Raw genomic sequence first — 7,311 nt, forward strand, 5'->3', positions numbered from 1 at the left:
CTCCTGGAGCTTACACTCGGCAAATTTGCATTTCCTAATCGGTTACCTTGCCTGTGGCAGTGGGAGTTCTTATTTGTAAATCGTCCTCTGTCTGTGCTACAAGCCTTTGCAACCCCTTTGTTGTGCAAATACAGGCGTATAACTCGAGTAAACCAATTGGCTTCAGCGGGATTATCCTGAGGGAGTTAAATGCTACCTCGTATACATAAATACTGCTCTCCAAGAGGCAGATTCTGCAGTCCAGTACAATTTTATTTTTTGAAGGAAAAGGGGTAGCAGCACAAACCAGTAGTTAAAACAAGGAGATAATAACTTTCCTCTTCAATTTATCTGCAAATGTGAGAGGTTCAGCAATGGAGTTAATGATACACCATATTCATATTTACGTTTCAGAGTGTCATTGCTTTCCACTTGGAGGAACTGTGGATTGTCACATTTTGCAGATAGGAGAACAGCCACAGATGAAATGTAGGGATTTAGGATAACCAAACATGCCGAGGGTCTCTCAGCCAGAGGGCAGCAATGGCAGCAGGGGCTCTGGCCAGCTTGTACAATGGCTTTCAAAATCTTTTAAGCACTTTCTAAAAAGGAGGGTTGAAGTCATAAGATAAACCAGATGCTGCAGCTGGTATTGCAGACAAAATTTTTGACAGAACAGAAGCATTTCTAGAACTCCAAAATTTTTCCCAGCTGTCCTTCACTCTTATTATGTGGGAGTGGATTCAGCAATTTCCAGGACTTTTTTAACCGTTGTGTAGTTTTTCTGGTAAGTGGAAAATCACAGTTAAATCAGCAGCTGGCATTTGAAGAAGATTTCTTTTTTTAAGGAGTGGTGCCATGTTGCTAAAACTTTTTATGCTTTAGCTGGGAGGGCTGCCAAAGTTGTTGGTGCTTCTTGCATTTGGAGTTCCCTAGATGACAATTTATTATTGTTTTTGTTTAGAAGTCTGGGAAAATTATAATTGTGATAACTGCCTTCAGCAAGAAATTAAAGAAAATTGCCGGTTACTGTGAAGAATTGTGTATCTGCAATAAATTCTAAAGTGCTGAGATTTCTCAAACTTTTGGTGTCTCAAGGTGACTGTGATGATGTGAGTAGAAAACTCATATGTATTTTAGTTTCTTTCACATCCACTCACATGACGAGGGTGAAAGAAAAGTACTGTGTTCATTCTGGACAGGGAGACCCTTTCCCACCTGTAAAGTGCTCAAGCTGCTGAGCAAAACAATGAGTGCTTTCCATGGCACAAAATACTAAACATCAGCAATTTCTTTTTCTTGTGTCTCACCATTCATATTAAATATCCTAGGGAGATGTTGGAAATGATGCTCTTCCAATTAAGTTGCATGAACTCCAACTCTATTCAGCTAAAGGCTGCTCAATGCCCAGAGACAAAAACATCTAATGAATCAATCTTTGTGCACAGAAGAAAGCTTTATTTTGGGAAATTACATAAAAACTAGAAACTGATGACCTGTCTGAAAGGAAGAGACAGGGGTGGGTTGCTATATAAGCTTCACTTTCTAAATTTTGGGAGGGGGGGGGGGATTTCTGAGCTATCCAGGATATTTCCAGTAAAAACAAGCTAAAATCTGCAAATTTTTCCCCTGTAAAGAAAAGATTATTCTTTGTCTTTCAGACTCAAATAAGCAACTGTAAATCTGACTACAGATTTTTTTCATCTTTTTCTCTTTATATCCTGTTACTCCTTTTTCATTCTAGGTTCTCACCCTCATTCACATAATTCTGGAGAGTTTTATTAAGTGAATTACTGAAAAAAAAAAAAAAAGCAGGCAACATTACATGTTTTTCAAGATCTGGAATAAGAGGTTGAATTATCTGCCATGCTGTCTATACACTGACCCAGGATCACAAGCTGGAGAGGATTCAGTCATCTGCATTTCATGTGCTCTTTGAACCATGGTTTCAGCATTACTCCAGCCCTTCATCCACCAGCACTAGATGAGCGGAATGCTGATATCCCGTGGCTTTGTCAGAGTGTGAATGCTCCTTTTTTTGGCCCAGGGTTTGCTCTCTTTGGCCAGCAGAATCTCTGAATGCCTTAAATCTGATTGCCTCTTGGCTGCTGCTTTTCGTTTCTGGGCTGTGGGTAAGAGGTCAGGTTGTCCCACGGGTTTTTTTGAGGCTTAGTAGAATAGGGAAAGATCCAAACTTTTTCTTTTCTGATCCCATGCAGGAAGGGAAATCTAACAGCACCTCTCTGGGGCACACTGCACCGTGTCAACAAGAATCTTGTTCATAACTTGTGAAGAAGTTTTTTTATCCTTCAATATGAAAAACGCAGTTGAACTGTCAGGTTACACTGAATACATACGAGAATTTGGCTAATATAATATGATTATAGTCAGAATGAGCACATCAGAAATTCTATGCCCCAGTAGGAAAGGCTATTAGTATAATAACAGGTAGGAGGTCCACGAGGAGCAGAGAAATCCAGAGTTTCCTGCTTGTGTTCCTCATGTCATGGGGAGACAGAGAAGTGGCTGCTGGGAATGACAGGAAATTGTCCAAAGGTGGGCTGAGAGCAGTAATTTCTGAGCTCCTCAAGGACATCCTGGGCAGAATGGAAGCTTCAGACCAGGTTTTACCAGGTGGATCCTCCCACTGAGTCACGAGGAGAAGAAAGGACCCCCTTGCTTTCTAAACTCCTTCTCAGAGAGATGTGGCTTGTTCCAACTCTAGGCCCAGGCTTGGTCAGTGGTATTTGTCTAAAGGATTATAAAGGTGTAATTGAGCCTTTGTATGACTTTGCTCGGCAGGATTAAGGTTGGTAAACCGAATATATTTACTTCAATAAAATTAATTAATTATTGGAATTTATAATGATTAGACTAAAATATCTTAATCAGAATTATTTACTACACAGTATAGGGAGCTGTAAGTACTAGCACACTGTGCTATTTATTGCAGCATTATTGAAGCAATTATATCAGAGCTAGCAAAATATTTATTAAGTAGAGATTGATGTTACTCACCCATACCAATGACCATGGGCAAAGCTCTTTTGCTCGGCCTCCAGGAGTGACCTTGAGAGGTGTCCACACTCAAGGGAGGGATCTCCACACACACTCTGAGAAGGGGTGTTTGAGAAGACCCTCCCAAAAGTGGGACTGGGCTGTTACATTATGAAGTGATGGACTGACAGTCAGATGTCTCCAGGCTGTGTCAGCTCAGCAGCTCTACATAAGTTATCAGCACTATCACCTGTTGGTTCCTTTATCAGGAACTTTGTCTGCCACTTCCTGACAGCTGCCAGTTTCTGTCAGGAAACATTGTTCCTGACAGAACATCAGTGAAACATCCTGTGGTGTTTAACTTTGGGACTGATGAGTCAGGCCGGGCTCAGAATTCTTCAACACCAAAAGCAGCTGACCCCCCTTCTGCATCCAGCACTGATCACTTTTGCACACAGGGTGAATTTTGAGCTGGTTTATCCACACTTAAGCAGAGCATCCTGCTGCAAATGGATGCCTGTGGGGAACTGCAGCTTCCTCTCTACCCACTATCACTTGCCAGAGCAGGCAAGTGATCCTGGGTGTCAGGGAGCTTGGGAAGCGTGTGGGGAGAGTTTGAGATGTTAAACACTGGAGTCCAGGGATTAGGGGGATGATGCAGTTCATTTTGAGCATCCTATCTGGAAGAATTCCAGTGATTCACAGTGTGTGGGAACGTGAAGCGGAGACAAGACAGGCAGCTTGCATTGTCTGCCAGCCGAGAGGCTCTGTAGTTCTGAGAACAGCCTGTCTCGGTGCATCCTCAGATCTGACAGCTTCGCTCTGTCAGGCATGGACTGCTCTGTGATCTTATAAAGTTTATCTTGGTTTTCATGAAACACCCCTGTACGTGCCCAGCAATATATCTCACTGCCAGCAAGTCAGCGGGGTGCAAGTGCCATCAGCTAAATATCCAGGAATTTCATATTGAAAAGTGACAAAGCCCCATGAGATGTTTTAAAAGCAAATGTGTTTTTTCTGGACTTTGTGGCTTGTACTCAGTGGCAGGCTTTATCACACAAATCCAGATGAGGATTTTTGACAGGGTTTTAACCTCTTCTAGGAGAAGCTGCGTATCTTTTGATTTTCTCTTTTTTTTCTTATAATCCCGTATTTACAAGCAGAGCTAGTAAAATAACAGAAAAGCATATTAAGTGGGGAAGGTTTGGCAAACCCAGCATAATCTCATTGAGATGACTGATGGGTTTAGATCCTGTTTTCAAAATATGGAGTTCAAAAACCTATCTCCTCAGAGAACTTAGGGCCAAAATATCTCCATGGTATAAATAGATGTAAATCCACTACAGAAAGTTCAGCTATATCCATTCACCGGGGCGACTTTTTGTTTTGTTGATAATATCTTTCAATATTACAATTAGCAGTCCTTAAAGACATTGATAGTTCTTTTAATTGGTGTTTCAGTGCAAATGCTCTGATTTTCTTCTCTTTTTGACTCCTTCCATGAGTGTTGTGTCATTACATTTTCATCTTTCCCTTATGTACAGATTTTTTTCTGTGCTCCATTTCTAAATGCCCACAATTCTAAGGCTTTCTGGTAGAGATGTCAGACTGGATGACAGTTGTTTTTTACTCCAGGTGAAACATGATAGGGTTTGTGGTTCCTAATGAGCTGGTTTTACAGACCAAGGCTCAGCTCTCAGACAGCAAAATGTGTGAGTCAGACCTTGAAGATAAAGGTCTTATGCAAATTGCTTAAAATTGCAGCAGGTTGTTTATAACATCCTTTGCATGCAAGCCTACTTTGGCTTTAAACATTAGGAATAATTTTGTGACAGAGCACTGCACTAGATCTGTCTGGGTTGGAGTTAACTTTCTTCACAGCAGCCTGTGTGGTGCTCTGCTCTGCTTTTACGTTTTCCCCTACTTTTACATTTTCCCTTGCATTTAATTTCCTTCCAAATAATTAGTGGTGGATGCAATGGCGTCATCTCAATTCACTCTGACTGTCCCCACCAAAACAGTTGGCTGTTTCTGAAAAGCTGATGAGTAACGACCCCCTTAAAAACAATGAATTTAAATCAGCATTTAGTTTTCAGAGTTAATGTCTCACAGAAACCCAGCCTTCTGAGATGTCAGGGGGTGGTATTGATTCCCTTCCCTAATTCAGCAAGTTGGTACAAAAATGTTTGAAAAGCCACTCTTGGACTACACAGCTTCAAAAGGAGCAGTTTAAAACTGTAGATTCATACAGAGTCTCTGCCCAGCTTTTTCATCTTGATGCCATTGCAAGGTCCCTCATCTGTGGAAGGTTCCTCACGAGGGAGGTCTGACCTTCACAGGAGGATGGATGAGCAGCTGGCCGGGAATGTGCTTTGTCTTATTTGCAGTCTCATCATTTCACTGGGTCAGTTCCAGATAACCTCTGCTGAGCCCATGGGCTCAGAAGCTTCAGCTCCATAAATGCAACTCCTGACTTGCAGCTGCCTGACTGATGATCCCCAAAGAAGTTTTAGTTTGCCGTTGCTTCCAGCAAGTTCAGCCCAGCCTCTGACCACACACACCAACCATGTTATCACATCAGTGGAGAATACAGTTATTTCTTCAAGTTTTATTGTTTCCTTCTTTTCAGCTTCTCTATTGCTTGTGCTTACTGCAGTTTTTATAGAAAGGTATATGAAAAAGGTGGGTGAACTGGTTCCTTATTAATTGTACTTGCTCTGTGTAATGATGGGTATTTCTAGCAAAATCCATCCTTTTAATCCGATTCTTTGCCACATATACACTGAGGGAAACAAAATGCCTTTAAGGCATCATATATTTGTAAAGAACATTAGTAATGCAGTGAGGTAGATCAGCTTCCTGCTTTCATTTGAAGATTAGAGTCTAAATTTAGAATTATTCCCAAATGAAAAGGGGCTTGTGGCCTCAATTCCAATAGCTGTTTCAATCCAAAGCTACCACAGGAGTTAGTGCAATGAGAAGTCTTTGATTTGGAGTCTGGGATGGAATGATAGATTAGAAGCTAGACCTCCAGCTTTCAGTGGAAATGCATGGCAGAAATTCCTTTTCCTTTGATCATTGCCTAGCCCTCTGTGAGCTCTTGATTTCACCAAATTCCCCTTGATTTCTGGCAGGTTACTTATAAGGCCAAGCCATCCCTGGATCTTATAATAACAAACCATTTCTGTCCTTTGTAGGTTCCTGGTGCTGAAAGCACAGGTTTGGCATTGCAGCCTCTTAACTTGCTTTCAGTGTAACATTCCCTGCCGTGATGGTCTGTACAGGGAAAGCCACAGCTCCAGGTGAGAGGTTTGTTTTGGGCTAGAAGTGTTACCCTGCTTTACCATCAGCACAGCAGTACAATGGCAACACATCCCAGAGCTGATGCGGCTGCCACTGTAGAAGACCTGCATTTAAAATACATTTTAAATACAAAGCATTTAAAAGTAGATGGGGCAGACTCACCAAGTTACTCTTGTGTAGCTTACGAGTGGATCTTACACAGCATGCAAAGCTGGGGTCAATTCTGTTGGGCATTTTCTCTTTCTATATTAAGTGTCATAATCTCTGCCCCTTGAATATCTGCGTAGCCTCCATCAGGGAAAATGGTAATGAGTTTGCATACCAAGGAGATATTAAATCCCCATTCCCCTTCAGTAATGTATAATGTCAACAGCAGCCTTTGATGAATACAGCTTCCTCTTAATTAGATGCTTGAGCAGGAGATTATTAATCCATTTATCTCAAATTCTAATTGTACCGTGAATTGCTCGGCGTTTCATGCCCAAGTTTATGATCATAGTTATCTTCTTACAACCTTTAAGGGGTCATACTCATAAGTGAACGTGCTTCTGGAAACTTGAATTGTTGTATTCTTACTTGCATTACTTTCCTCACTGTAAATACTCTGAAAGCCTGACTCCATCAGTCAGGGTTATCCTGCAACACAACAATCCAGCAATTGCAGCTTAGATGCCTTTTCCATGGTAGTGACATCGGGCCTCTAAAAAAACAAATTGTGGCACCAGTAAGGGGTACCAGGTGGTTATCATGGCAAAGGCTGGGGTTTATATACCAGAATTACCGAGTGGGTTTGATCTGGGGACCAGCCAGCTTTCAAATGCACGTTAAAACCATGAACTTCAGTTGTGGTACTAATGTATAATTACTAACGATCCTATAGATCTAAAAATCAGTCCTAGGACATTCGGGGTAAGCCAGTCCACTTGTTAAAAGAGCATGTAGTTGCCTAAGTGACGCACACTTGCCTGGATACAGCCAAGGATTCTTTTGAAAATGTCCTCACAGCAGGCAGAAGGTTTTTTCCCTTTGAAC

Source organism: Pipra filicauda, unplaced genomic scaffold (genome assembly GCF_003945595.2).
Source record: "Pipra filicauda isolate LSUMZ 115617 unplaced genomic scaffold, ASM394559v2 scaffold289_size944018_pilon, whole genome shotgun sequence".
Classification (NCBI taxonomy): Eukaryota; Metazoa; Chordata; class Aves; order Passeriformes; family Pipridae; genus Pipra; species Pipra filicauda.